The following is a 14,696-nucleotide window of genomic DNA, read 5'->3' on the forward strand; positions in this document are numbered from 1 at the left end:
CCCGGGTTTACGCCATTCTCCTGCCTCAGCCTCCCGAGTAGCTGGGACTATAGGCGCCCGCCACCTCGCCCGGCTAGTTTTTTGTATTTTTTAGTAGAGATGGAGTTTCACGGTGTTAGCCAGGATGGTCTCGATCTCCTGACCTCGTGATCCACCCGTCTTGGCCTCCCAAAGTGCTGGGATTACAGGCTTGAGCCGCCTCCATTCTTGGCACCCTTCTCGCCCTTACCAGTACACTTTCTGTTCTCTGCATTTCTTCTGGACAAGGAGTGCTAAGCTTTTAATTGTTGTGCTTTTTCTCCCAGTGGCCACTCAAATCAGGAGGGACGTGTCTACTTGGTTATTCAATGAGTTTTTGTTCCCGAGGGCTATAAGGAGGTGAAAGGATTTGGAATTCTTTTTCTTTTTTTATGAAGAACTTTCTCTGTTCTTCCATGGGTAGTTCTTCAATGATCAAGCCTTGGGGGTGATTAACCTCTTGATATCTGTTTGAAACTTCCCGCATGTGCCTCAGCAACGGCCTCCCCTGGTGTGTGTTTTGAAATTCTGCAGGGTGACCTCTCTCCTACAAAGTGGGACCTGTTCTATGTGTACCTGAGAGAGGAAGGAAATGCCAGACAGGTGGAGTTATGAGAATTACACAGAGGAAACAGTCAAAATGTCACTCTATAAATAATTCAAGTGTAATAGAAATGTAATAATGTACAGTGAGCCATTTTGCATTTATGCACCATCTTTCATCTGACCTTGGAAAATATTAATCTTTTCAGGTCCCTGGTCTGGTTTATGCCAAGAGTCCTGCCTGTGTTTTGTTTTGTTTCTTTTTTTTCCTCCTCCCTAAGGCAAAGAAAGAGTAACTGACTTATTCAAGTTTGTACAATAGCTCCTCAGATTTGAGAGAAGTTGGTGTTGGTGTTATTTTCAGGCCCTTGGGACAGGAGAAAGGGTTGGAAAACAAAGATCACTTTTCTCTGGCCAAATGGAGTCACCCAAAGCAGTACCTTCCCGATGGGCCGGCTCTTCCTGGTGAACACATCAATTCAGTTCAACGATATGAGAACAAAACAGAAAAAGACCAGTGTGACCTGTGCTTTTCACGTGTTCCTGGTGAGAGGCGAGGGTGTGGCATGGCTTTTTGCCCCCGGGATCTCTGACTGTCAGCTTAGGAATTTTTCTGTTTTATTTTGCGTATGCTGCTGGACACTTGCAGGACCTATTTCAGGGGTCTAAGGCAGGTCTTTGAAGGTAATGGTGTCAGAGTTTGGGGGTAGCATGAAAATGCCAGAAACATTCAAGAAGACAGGGTGGGGTGTATTCCTGTACCTGTATTTTGGTGATACATGTTCTTCCTGATGCCAATTCAACTTTGTCCATGGAATAAATGAAATGCTTCTGGAAGCTAAATTTCTATCACTTATGGATCTCACTTGGTAAGGTTTGTGGAGATCACTTGATCTCTCTATGAATGCCTATTTATTTATTTATTTATTTATTTATAATTTACATCGAATCTATTTCTACAAGAGATGTTAGGGATCTTGTAACAAATGTTTTCAGTGAAAACCAAAGATCGAAACAACAGAAAAAGAGAGGGGAAAATGGACTTCAAGTGGTAACGAATATAGCCACTATGATGGAGCGGAAGCTTTAACACTAAACCTACAGCAAAAGACGCGTATGGAGAGAAGGAAAACCCACCAAGTTACATCATGCGTTTTTTCTGGTAGAAAGACATGAGAAACTTGTCTAGCACTGTATTGATTTCTGAAATAAATTTATATTAAAGACCTAAATTCAAAGCACACGGAAAAAACACAATGACTAGATTTTTCGCAGCACTTTTGCAACAGATGTCACTGTGTGTGTGTGTGTGTATGTGTGTGTGTGTTCGTGTGTGTGTAGGATGTGGGTGGGGGGGCAATTGTGACATTTCTTCACTCTCAGGAATTCTCTTCTATCCTCCCTCTGCCTTTGAGGATGAGGGGGTTTAGGGTGGGTTGGGTGCAGGCAGGCAAGTGTCTTCATTACAGTTTTTGGTTGCAGGCAATAAAAACTGTGTCTGGCCAACTCAAGCAGAAGGGGAAGCCTTTCAGAGGATGGAGTAGGAGAACCATTGTTCTCCTACATGGTTTTAACCATGTTAACGTTGGTTAACACCCAGCATCCTGCAGCAGGTCCTGGTGGACAGTCCCTTGAGGGCTTAGCAGCTGATGGATGGCCTGCAGCTCTTCCTTCTGGTCTCACTCTGTCCAAGACAAAATCCCAGAAGAAGTCGAGGCAGCAAAGCTTAGGTCATATGGCAGCTCCTTGGGTAGGGGATATCAAGGGACAACCCCACTGAAACTACACACAATAAGGAGAGAGAAGTCCCCTAGAACAAACTGGAATGCTGTTATCAAAAGGACTTAGTTCCAGCAGGGTACTCTAACTCCAGCCCAAAATGGCTTTGCTTAAAGAAATTCTGTGATTCACAAGTAAAGCTGCTTTTCACAGTATTCTATGATCTGAGCCATTCTAGTGATATTTTCATGCTTAACTGACCTGACGATTGTCCAGTGATCAACCTGAGAGCCTGCAGAATATGCACGCTTTGTCCTCAGGGAAGGGGCCCATTGGGCTGCTTTGTTCCTGGGCCTGCTGTGACAAATGACCACAAACAAGGTGGCTTAAAATAGCAGACATGCAGCTGGGAGTGGTGGCTCATGTCTGTAATCCCAGTACTTTGGGAGGCCGAGGGGGGCGGATCAAGAGGTCAAGAGATCGAGATCATCTGGCCAACATGGTGAAACCTCATCTCTACTAAAAATACAAAAATTAGGTGAGTGTGGTGGCGGGCACCTGTAGTCCCAGCTACTTGGGAGGCTGAGGCAGGAGAATCCCTTGAACCGAGGAGTCAAAGGTTGCAGTGAGCTGAGGTCGTGCCAGTGCACTCCAGCCTGATGACAGAGAGAGACTCCGTCTCAAAAAAGAAGAAAGAAAGAGAAAGAGAGAGAGAGAGAGAGAGAAATCCGGGCTGGATTTATTTCTTCAAAAAAGAAGAAAGAAAGAAAGGGTGGGGGAGAGAGAGAGAAAGAAAGAAAGGAAAGGAAGGAAGGAAGGAAGGAAGGAAGGAAGGAAGGAAGGAAGGAAGGAAGGAAGGAAGGAAGGAAGGAAGAAAGAAAGAAAGAAGAAAGAAAGAAAGAAAGAAAGAAAGAAAGAAAGAAAGAAAGAAAGAAAGAAAGAAAGAAAGAAAGAAAGAAAGAAAGAAAGAAAGAAAGAAAACACAGCAGACATGTGTACTCTTATGGTTCTGGAGGCCAGAAACCCAGGTATCCACAGCCCATACTCCCTCAGAACGCTCTAGGGAAGAATCCTTCCCTCCCTCTTCCTAGCTTCTCATGGAAGCCAGCAATCCTTGACTTGCCCCCGCACCTTTCCAGTCTCTGCCTCCGTTGTCAACACGGCTTCTTGCTTGTGTGTCTGTGACTTCACACAGCACTTCCTTCTCTGTGTGTTTTTCTTCTTCTTAAGGACATTAGATTTAGGGCCCGCCTCAGTCCAGTATGACTTCATCTTAAAGTCTATTTTAATTACATTTACAAATACCCGATTTCCAAATAAGTTCACATTGTAAGATTCTGGATCGACATGCTTGTTGAATGATGCTATTCAACTTCATACAGGCAGAGAATGGAGTTTGCTCTTCTAGTGGTTGAGGAAGTCAGGTTTAGATACAAGAAAAAAAATGGGTCTGATCTGAAATCCATCAAGAAGGAAGGTTTCTTCACTGAAAATTAACAGGGACTTCTTTTGGTTTGACTCAAAAAATTTTAAATGTGCTTGGATTTTAAAATAGGGAAAAAAGGATATTGGAAGATTCTTAGAGGCCAGGCGTGGTGGCTCATGCCTGTAATCTCAGCCCTTTGGGAGGCTGAGGCGGGTGGAGCATTTCAGGTCAGGAGTTCAAGACCAGCCTGATCAACATGGTGAAACCCCGTCTCTACTAAAAATACAAAAATTAGCCAGGTATGGTGGCACACGCCTGGAATCCAGCTAGAGACCAGGCACAGGTCTGGTCTTTCTGATTCAGAAAAAGAACAGAAACTCAGAAACAAGGTACATGTGTCCCTCTCAGCTTTTCCTCTCACTCTGGGGTAAGTCACACAGATGTGGTTCCCATGGCAACCCCGGGGCATGACCATCAAGACTTCGCTGGGTGTAACTCAGTTATTTTTTCTACTCTCATGTAACACAGCAGACATATGGAGAAATGCAATGTGGCTTTTTATTTTTCTTGATGCAGGTCTGGCCTGTAGGATTAGGGCATGGGTTTTGAGCAGTGAGGCTGGGATGGTGGACAACGGCCAGATGGTCAGCGTTGGTGAATGCCATGCTAAAGGTGGGCTTTACCTAGAAGGCCTCTCTTTCTCAAACTGTGGTGTCAGACCACCTACATCCAAATCCCTTGTGGATACATGTTGAAAATATAGATTTCTGAGCTCCACCTCAGACCTCCTAAATCGGAATTCAGGGAATGGCTCATACATTTGCATTGTTTGCAAGCACCCCAGGAAATTCTTGTGCGAACTAACATTTGAGAACTACTACTACAGGCAATGTGAGCTTGGCAGGTGGTAGAAGCCTTGTATCTTAGCAAGAATGTTTGATATTAGAGGAGGCGAACAAAACTAGGAGGCTGTTTACTAATCCAGCATTTTAACAAAACACTGAATATTATGCTCACTCTGTGCCAGGCACTATTTTAGTTGCTTTAGAAATATTAACTTATTTAATTCCCATATGTACCCCAGGAATAAGTTCTGTTATTATCTCCATCCTCTGGATGAGGAAATTGAAGCACAGAAACTTGCTGAGGATGAAAAGGGTAGTGACCTCCTTACTGGAGGAGGGACTTGAGGAAGGCGGACACCAAGTGTAACCAAGAGGGTGATGGAACCATGAACCAGAACCCGAAGGTGGAAGGCATCCTGGTGCTTCTGTATCTGTGTTACCAATATCTTCCCCTGTCTGTTGTGAGCTTTTTCAAGGTAGGGATGCTGGAACCCATCACTCATAGCTTCCAAAATGCAGCACATGGCAGACTGCACAAGCACCAGACTCAAAACTGGGGGGTCAAGGTCCTAGAATTAGCTCTGTCAATAACTTGCTGTGTGGTAAGTTCTTGAGTATCACTTTCTCCATCAGTAAAGGGAGGGTGTTGGATACGTGATGTTTCTCCCAGTGTAAAATGGGCAAAAGGCAACAGGGTTGCACAACTCTGGGATGGGGGTGGATGAGCATCCGCTTGGCTCTCCCAAAGATGATTTACGCCCATTTAAGCATGGGCTTAAATAATTGGACCAGTCAGTGGAAGAATGGAGGGCTGAGGTAAGGATTCTTTTTTGGGTTATTTGCCAAGTCAGAGCTGAGAGGCATGAGGATGGTCGATGTCCTTCTTGGGCTGCTCTGCTCCTGAGCCACATCCTTGGTTAGCCCATAAGGTCTGGAGTTTTGAAAGGCACGGGGTGACAGGGCCCCATTCACAAGTCTCTAGGCCACTCTAGGAGTTCCATAAAGATCCCAGAAGGCACTGACTGCTCTTGAGGACCTCATGATATCTCTTTCCTTGCAGGCCCATCCTACTCATTCAGTAAACCCTCAGACTTCAGACTGGAACAGAACACAGGTCGATTTCCTGGGCCACCGTAGACCTGGCCACTCCCTACATCTGCACAGCCACATGTGGCTGCTGAGCACCAGGAATGTGGCCATAAGCCTGAGATATTGAGACGTATTGAGATGTGCCGTAAGCATGAAATAGTCACCAGCGCCTGAAGACATGGTGTGGCAACGGGAACGTAGAATAGCTCATTCACAGTTCTTAAATGCTGATTGCATATTGAAATGATGGTATTTTGAATATATTGAGTTAAAGTATATTTTAAAATTAAGTCCACTTGTTTTTCAAACTTCTTTTTAGCACGGCTATTAGAAAAATAAAAATTAATGTATGGAAACCCTGACCCACAGTGTCCCAAATATGATTGTATTCAGAGATAAAGCCTTGAAAGCAGTGAATAAGTGAAAAATGAGGCCATGTTAAGTGGGCCCTCATCCAATCTGACTGGTGTCCTTCCTTATTTATTTTTTTGAGACAGAGTCTCGCTGTGTCACCACGCTGAAGGGCAGTGGCATGATCTCGGCTCACTGCCACCTCTGCCTCCCAGGTTCACGTGATTCTCCTGCCTCAGCCTCCCCAGCAGCTGGGACTATGGATGCATCCTTACTTATAAGAAGAGGAAATTGGGCACAAAAGGAGATACCACAAATGTCATAGGGGAGAAAGATCATGTGAGGACACAGCAAAAAGGCAGCTGGCCGTCACAAGTCTGGAGACCTCAGAGGAAACAAGCCTGCTGACACCTGGATCTTGGACTTCCAGCGTCCAGGACTGAGAGAAAATTAATTTTTGTTGTTTAAGCCATCCAGTCTGTGGCTTTTTGTTATGGCAATGCTAACAAACTAATACACTAGCCTATTTCGTGGTAGAACTGGAGAAAGCCTGGTGACAAGAGAACAATTTCCCCACGGTCAGAAATCTGGCTTCCTGGGTCCATCTGTCGGGACCTGAAAGACAGCTATGAATGTTTCTCACGTTGCCTCTGCCTCAGATCAGTGTCTGTTTTCCAGTCCCATGTCCATATTGTATGCCCCTCTGTCTCCTCTTCTAGTAATAGTCTTTTTTGTTCTTTGACAAATGATGAAGATTTAAGAAGCAGCAGCATCAGAGAACTGTGTTTTGAAGATTTGAGGGAAGGGTTGACCTTAGGATTTTACACTAGGTTTGTGTAAACACACAAGATTCTTTTTCTCTCTGCCCCCAATTTAATCATCAGGCTCATTCAAATGAAATATGAAGTCATAAGTATTAAAATATGCATGAGATTTTGAACATGTTTATTGGGAGAAAGAATTTTGTTTTCTAGAAAACTCATTTCTGTTGGACAGTGGGGATCACCAATAGGTTGGGAGGGAGAGTGCTAAGCTAGATGTCCTCTAGGGTCTTTTTCTAGTTCTAAGATGAACAAATCTATAATTCCTGGTTCAGAGTTTCACTCACCGTCCATGGGAGCGTTCTCAGGGATGGAGAGAGAGGATTCAGATCAGATGCATCCCTGAGTGTGAGCCTCAGCCACGGCTTCATCTCAACAGACATTTGCCATCTAGAAACAGAGTTAAGGTCAATCCCTTTGCCAGGAAGTCAAGAAATTGCCTTCTCAATGAGGCCAGTAAAATCAGCATAAAAGGCCTCCAGAGACATCAAGTCTCCCTAGAGAGACTTTCTAAACTTTCTGAACATGGCATCTATGTGCTGGCCTGAACCCAGAATGTACTGAAGGAAGAAAAAATACAAAAGACGGTGAGACACCCAAGGATTATCTTCTTGGCATTCCCTAGAACAGCTGTCTGGCAAATGTTACACCACGTCTGAGATTATTTTAGAAACTTTGTCTTGAAGAAGAACAAGGAGAGAGAATACCAGACAGATTTGCCCTCATTTTTTGTCACAGAATAAGAATTTCAAGGACATTTTTACTTTCAGTGACATCATCCTGGCAATGCTCTTTTCATTTTTTGAAACTTAAATCGTGTCACATCTAATAAATTTATAGCTATGTGTGGTTACAGCAACGAGTTGGTACCAATGGCTATTTAGGTCTTCTCCTCCCTCTTCTTATTCTTTTCCTCATCATCAGGATAATTAGACTATTCTACAGATGTTTTAAACAAGAGCATTTCACCAAGTCTCACTAGAAACCTGTCCTAAATGAAATTCATATCTAGTGGCAAAATGTCAAATGATATTTGCTTTCCTAAATTTCTTTTTAAGCCTCATTTTCTGCCCACATGTCATATTTTCTGTGTTCAATGAAACAGATTATGCCAGAAATGAGAAAACAAAATTACAGCAAGACAATAATCACAGCACAGTATCATAAAGCTGAGTATAGGCCTGGGGTCTCTATCTGTGGGAGTGAAAGAGAGCTTGGCTTAGCATGACCCCCTCACCATGTTCTTGTTCATATCAGAATTCTAAGCGAAGGGGCTGCTTGTGAACATGCATCACTTATGTTAATGTAGCCTCTGAACTATGGATGCTTGTCTCACAGTCACCACCTGAAAATGCCACCTTAGTCATTCTCAGTTTGTGTGTGTGTGCGTATGTCTGTGTGTGTGTGCGTATGTCTGTGTGTGTGTGTGTGTGTGTGTGTGTGTGAGTGAGGTAGAGTGAAGGCCTCTGGGGAATGAAGTTTCCTTTTCAAGAGGTAGCTCTGGCCTGAGAAGCTGAGAAGAGTATTCATTACTCTTCAGGGATGAGGTGGCGTGGGGTTGCAGGGTGAGATGTGATGGGAGAAGGAACTATGGAATAGGAAAGGAATGTATCCAAAGGCCTGAGTTCTAAATTGGATTCGATTTTCTTTTTCCTAGTGAATCAATGTAAAAATGTTGGTTAGATTCCCAGGCTAGCCCGTAGACGCTTGTTGATGCATGGTGTAGGGGATATACTATGCATTTTTTTCTATTATTGTTTTCGTTTTGTGTATGTGGAAGGCTGCGTGTGTGTGCCCCCCCCCCCCCCACACACGCTTGGTTACATTAGCTTGTGTATGTATTGGTTACATTATAGGCTAATTATGGGGAGTTTTGTGACTAGTTGGGAAATCTAATTACAATTTGTAACATTATTGCCAAACTCTAAATGATACTTTAAAATAAAGAACTTTTGGGGATGGGGCCGGTGGCTCACGCCTGTAATCCCAGCACTTTGAGAGGCCAAGGTGGGTAGATTATGAGGTCAGGAGATCGAGACCATCCTGGTTAACACAGTGAAACCCTGTCTCTACTGAAAATACAAAAAATTAGCCAGGCGTGGTGGCACACACCTGTGGTCCCAGTTACTCGGGAGGCTGAGGCAGGAGAATCACTTGAACCCGGGAGGCGGAGGTTGCAGTGAGCCGATATCACACCACTGCACTCCAGCCTGGTTGACAGAGCAAGACTCTGTCTCGAAAAAAAAGAAAAAAGAAAAGAAAAAAGAAAAAAGAACTTTTGGAACATAGTGAGATTGTGAGTTGGAGACAGCCTGTTCTACCTGGAGAGGATGGAGGGTCATTGCAGCTTCCTGTGGAATGCTGTGGAAGTGCTCCAAGCATCCCCAGGACATGGCATTTCTTTAAGAAAGGAGAGTTGAAATACAGATCCAAGTTAGGCACAGCACACGGAGAGAACTTGACGTCTGCAGACTTTACTCGCCTTTCCCAAAGGAAATGGAGACGTGCTAACTGCCTGTCTCATCTGATTCACAATCTTCATTTGCTTTTTCTTCTGCCTTTCCCAGGTTATATTAAGTTTAATTATAGGTTCGCTAGGTGTTATAGTTTTCCTAAGGTTTGTAAGAAAAACACACTTTCTGATCTCCCCACGTGCATGAAGACAATGAAGAAGGGAGGGAAGGAGAGAGGGAGTGAGGGAGGGCGAGCCAGTCATTGGTAGACAGAAGAGTCATACACTGTATAACATTTCATTGGAAATTCATAATTTAGCAGAAAAGCAGTAGACAGCAAGGAGACTACAACAGGAAGGTATATTGCTCTGTGTGGTGGTAAGCTGGTGCTGATTTTGTTTATCTTACATGCTGGGTGGATGATAGCACATTCATTTCTGGTTGTTCTCTCTTTTAAGGAAGCCAGCATTGACATCACAGACTTAGATTTTGTATTTTTTTTTAAAAAAACATTTATTAAAAGGTTCTTATGGATGGAAGCTATTTCAGAACTCCTCAGTGTTTTGTTTTTCAGAAGGTTTTTTTCATTGAGTGAGTCAGATATAAAGGTGAAATGAAAGAGCTGCTGTTAACTAAAGGTTGACTGTAAACAATGAAGCCTCATAAATTTAAGCTACTGGGATGTAGGACTGATTTGCAGACATTCGTTGCAAACAGGGCTTTCTAGAAGCACACCAAGCTGTCTCAACTGAGAGCTTGTCCTTGGTTACTACCCTATCCTTGAGGGAGGCAGCCTATTTCCTGGAAGAAGTGACAAAAATATGTTTAATATCCCCCGCTTTCACTCGCAACTGGGAATTTTCTTTGTTTATTTTGAAATAATTACATACTTACAGGAGAGCTGCAGAAATAGACAAAGAACTTTTTAACCTGAACCTAAACACTTGAGTGTGCAATTCCTACAAACAAGGACATTCTCCTACACAATTCTAGTGCAATCATCAAAATAAAGAAATTCAAATCAAAACATTTCTGCCATCTAATCCTCAGATGCCATTTAGTTTTGACAATTATTCAAATAGTATTTGTTGTAGCAAAAGGACCCAATCCTGGAACACCTGTTGCATGTAATCGTCATGTCTCTTTAGCGCCCTTCAGTCAGAAGAGTTCCTCGATCTTTCCTTGACTTTCCTAACTGCCACTTTTGATTGGATGTGCTGATTATTTTGTAGAATGTCTCTCAGTTTGGGTTTGTTGAATGTTTTCTCCGGATTAGATTGAGAGGTGCATTTTTGACAAGGTATTTACATCTGATCAGGTGGGGCATGATTTCAACCTGACCTATTAATATTGGTGATGTTCACTGTGGGGTTTTTGATTTTGCTTTTTTTTTTTTTTTTTTTTTTTTTTTTTTTTTTTTTGAGACTGGGTCTCACTCTGTCACCTAGGCTAGAGTGCAGTGGCATGATCTCGGCTCCCTACAGCCTTGACCTCCCAGGCTCAGGTGATCCTCCCACCTCAGCCTCCCAAGTAGCTGGGGCTACAGGTACACTCCACCACACCTGCGTAACTTTTGGTATTTCTGTAGAGACGGAGCTTTGCCATATCACTCAGGCTGGTCTCAAATTCCTGGGCTCAAGTGCTCCACAAGTCTTGGCCTCCCAAAGCACTGAAATTGCAGCCATGAGCCACCGCGCCCGGCCAATATTCACTTTGATTATTCAGTTGAGGTGGTATTTGTCAGGACTATTCATTGTAAAATTACTCTTTTTCCCTCTGTAGTTAATAAGAATTTGGCTGGAGGTACTCTGAAAGTATAAAATTTTCCCATTTCTTATTAAACATTCACCCACTAGTTCTAACATCTACTGATGTTTCTTGACTGAGTATCACTATGATTGTTGCTAAATGGTGATTCTAATTCCATTATGTCTACTTTTACCAGTTGTCATTTTACTGTAAAGAAAGCTCTCTCCTCTTTCTGTGTATTTGTTTGTATCAGTGTGGACTTACAGATTTCTATTTTACTCAAATGTTACAACTATTATCATTATTATTTATTTCGATAAATAAATTGTCCCAGGTTTGACCAGCAGGTGCCCTTTCAAGCCAGTTTCTCTGTCTTTTTGACATGCTCCCACCATTCTTTGAGAGGCTGTGAGTCTTTGGAGTGGCAGTTCTGCCAAGCTCAATGAAAAGAGATCTCAGAGGTTAAAGACCTGGGTTGTGGTCATCTTGGCTTCTTCCATTCCTAGGTGGGTATCACTGGGGGAGTGGTTTTTCTGTTCTAAGGTTTAAAATGGGGATAATCAGTCCCTACTACCATCTGAAGCAGTTGCTGTGAAATTCATCCTAAAGAGGGAGATTTTAAGATAGCCAACTTCCCTTCCTAGAATCTTTCCAGAATTATTCTGTGCACTGATATTGCATGATGGCTCAAATCAGTTGATGAGGTGCCGCTTGAAACATCTGTCTGCCTGTCTCGTTTGTGGCCTGTGAGAGTTGTTCGTTTCAATCAAATAAACATATGCTTGGCTTAAACGGCTTTTCCCTCTCCTAGGTATTTGATGCAATGCAGACTGGAATCCTCCCCACAAGGGTGCCCCGTCCTGAGTGTCACAGAGATCAATGCAGCAGTCATTTCCTGGGCAGGGAAAGCCCATCCACTGTGGCTCTGGAATGATGCCGGTGTTATCTTCTATTCCTAGGAAGGCCCTATCTCAAGTGGCTCTGGGCCATACAAACAGATGGAAACGGGTGTGGGGAAGCACAGGCCTCCTACCCATGTTTAGAGAGCTGCTCAGAGGCAGGAATCCAGAACCAGGAATGTCCCCAGTGGCTGCCCAGGGTACAAGTGGCAGGCAGTGGGGAGAATGGTATGTGAAGTCATTTGTAACCTGGCCCCAGCTTGGTTTTCAAGTCTCAGAGGAGATTATGGATATGGTAGTGCCTGGCTCCGTGCTTAGAATCCTGTCTTCTGCTATTTCCCTGACCTACACTCAGCCCCACAAGCCGAGATGTTTGCTGGACATTTCAGGCATTGCCACCCAGTTCTGTCTACCTTACCTGCTAACACCTGTTGACATCCTTCATGTGAAGGCTTCCCCAAACACTTCCCAATCAAAGCACTAAAAGGCAAACCCGAAATTAATAAAATGTCAGTTAAATCTGTACAGCAGAAAGCATAATGCCAATCTTGTTAATTACGAAATGTAGCATTCATGAAAATTTCATTGCTTCTGAAAATAATCTATGGCTGGATTTCCCTGGGTTTGTGTGATGATTACTGAAAACTGTGGAAAATCTAAAATCGAGCAAGTTGTTTATAGGCAATTACTTTCCGAAGTAAAAATTATAAAAGAACTACGAGATTTTTAAAGAGAAAAAATTACATCTGATATGAGATAAGCATGCATTTTAAGATGCTTAACATGACATGGAGTGGGGTCCCCAGACCAGGAGAGCTGAGGGCTTATGAAAGACCTAAGTGAGTGAGACCTGTTGCATATAAAAAGCCCCCATTCTGGGGGCAGTACCACAGAGGTGGGACCCCAGAGGTGAAGGAAGAGTCCTCCTGCACTGGGTGGTCAAATTGCTATCAGCCCCTAGTTTGTGACCTGGACAGATTTCTCTGCTCTCCAGCCCTCAGGGTCCTCAATAACAGAAAAGCATATGCGAATATACAAAATTCCTTGCCCTCTTGTACCTCTAAAAACTGCCTGAAGAAGTTGAACTACATGCTGTCTCTCTGTCCTGAAGACTCTAAAATTCTATGTATCGTCCCCTGAGTTTTGACTCCAGGAGCTGTTTATTTTGAGACTCACTTTTTGCATAGTCCGTAATCACGGATTCAGCCTCTCACCGCTGGTGTCTGCCCTGGAGAGGAAGTGCAGCAGTCAGGTTTTGGGAGCTGCCTTCTCCCTCCCTTTCAACGGAATTGAGGCCCTGCCCTGGGGACTGGACAGAGAGAAAGGTAGGCTTTTCCCCCAGTCCATTAGTATACTGGTTTGTAGCTCTTACCTTTAAGAAGTATATCAAAGAGAGGAACAAATGAAGAAGAGTTATTTTGCAAAAGTGAAATTATTAGTTTTATATGGTCGCTGTAACAAATCACCACACATTGGGTGGCTTAAAACAGCAGAATTTATTCTCTCAGAGGTCTGGAGGCCAGAAGTCTAAAATCAGGGTGTTAGCAGGGCCGCAGCCTCTCTCTCTCTCTCTCTCTTTTTTAGACAGAGTTTCACTCTTATTGCCCAGGCTGGAGTGCAATGGCACGATCTCGGCTCACCACAACCTTGGCCTCCCAGGTTCAAGTGATTCTCCTGCCTCAGCCTCCCTAGTAGCTGGAATTAGAGGCATGCACCACCACGCCCGGCTAATTTTTGTATTTTTAGTAGAGACGGGGTTTCTTTTTTTTTAATTTTACTGTTATTTTGTATTATACTTTATGTTCTGGGGTACATGTGCACAACGTGCAGGTTTGTTACATATGTATACATGTGCCATGTTGGTGTGCTGCACCCATTAACTCGTCATTTACATTAGATATGTCTCCTAATGCTAATGCTATCCCTCCCCCTTCCCCCACCCCACGACAGGCCCCGGTGTGTGATGTTCCCCCTTCCTGTGTCCAAGTGATCTCATTGTTCAAGAGACGGGGTTTCTCCTTGTTGGTTAGGCTGGTCTCAAACTCCCAACCTCAGGTGATCCGCCTGCCTGGGCCTCCAAAGTGCTGGGATTACAGGCGTGAGCCACCGCGCCCGGCCAGCAGGCTGTCTTCAAAGGCTCTAGGGAAGAAGCCTCCGTTGAGTCTATAAGCTCCCAGCGGTCCTAGGGTTCTTCCGTTTGTAAGGACATCGCTTCCATCTCCTCTGTCTTCTCTTCATCTCTGAGAAGGACACCTGTCCTTGGATCCAGGGCACATCCTGGTAATCCAAGATGATTTCATATGGAGAATCTTAATGATATCTGCAAGGTTCCCTTTCCAAATTAAGTCACATTCATGATTTGGGGGTTAAGATGTGGACATCTCTTTTTGGGGGGCATCATTCAACCTGCTACAGGGGGCATGACTGATGGGCTACTGGCTCTTAGCTGAGCTCTGGAGTTCCTTGGGTCACAGTGGATGAGAAGGTGGATTAGGCTTCTCTAAAGGGACAGGACTAATAGGACGGATGTCGATAGGAAGGAGAATTGGCTCGTACAGTCAGAAGAAGTCCCACGATAGGCCCTCTGCCAGCTGAGGAGCAAGAAAGCCAGTCTGAGTCCCAAAACCTCAAAGTAGGGAAGCCGACAGCGTAACCTTCAGTCTGTGGCCGAAGGCCAGAGAGAGAGACACTGGTGTGAGTTCAAGAGTCCAAAAGCCGAAGAGCTTGGAGTCTGATGTTCAAGGGCAGGAAGCAGCCAGCACGAGAGAAAGATGGAGGCCAGA

At 44.0% G+C, this 14,696-nt stretch overlaps 1 long non-coding RNA gene across 1 annotated transcript; it reads left to right on the forward strand.

Annotated features, from left to right (window-relative positions):
* Positions 1 to 6,740: 6,740 nt before the first annotated feature.
* LOC104669885 lies at positions 6,741 to 12,438 on the forward strand. Its single transcript, XR_749054.1, has 2 exons — positions 6,741 to 6,821; positions 11,826 to 12,438. It is a non-coding gene; the product is annotated as an uncharacterized LOC104669885 (long non-coding RNA).
* Positions 12,439 to 14,696: the final 2,258 nt, after the last annotated feature.

This window comes from Rhinopithecus roxellana, chromosome 1 (genome assembly GCF_007565055.1).
Source record: "Rhinopithecus roxellana isolate Shanxi Qingling chromosome 1, ASM756505v1, whole genome shotgun sequence".
In the NCBI taxonomy this organism is placed as follows: Eukaryota; Metazoa; Chordata; class Mammalia; order Primates; family Cercopithecidae; genus Rhinopithecus; species Rhinopithecus roxellana.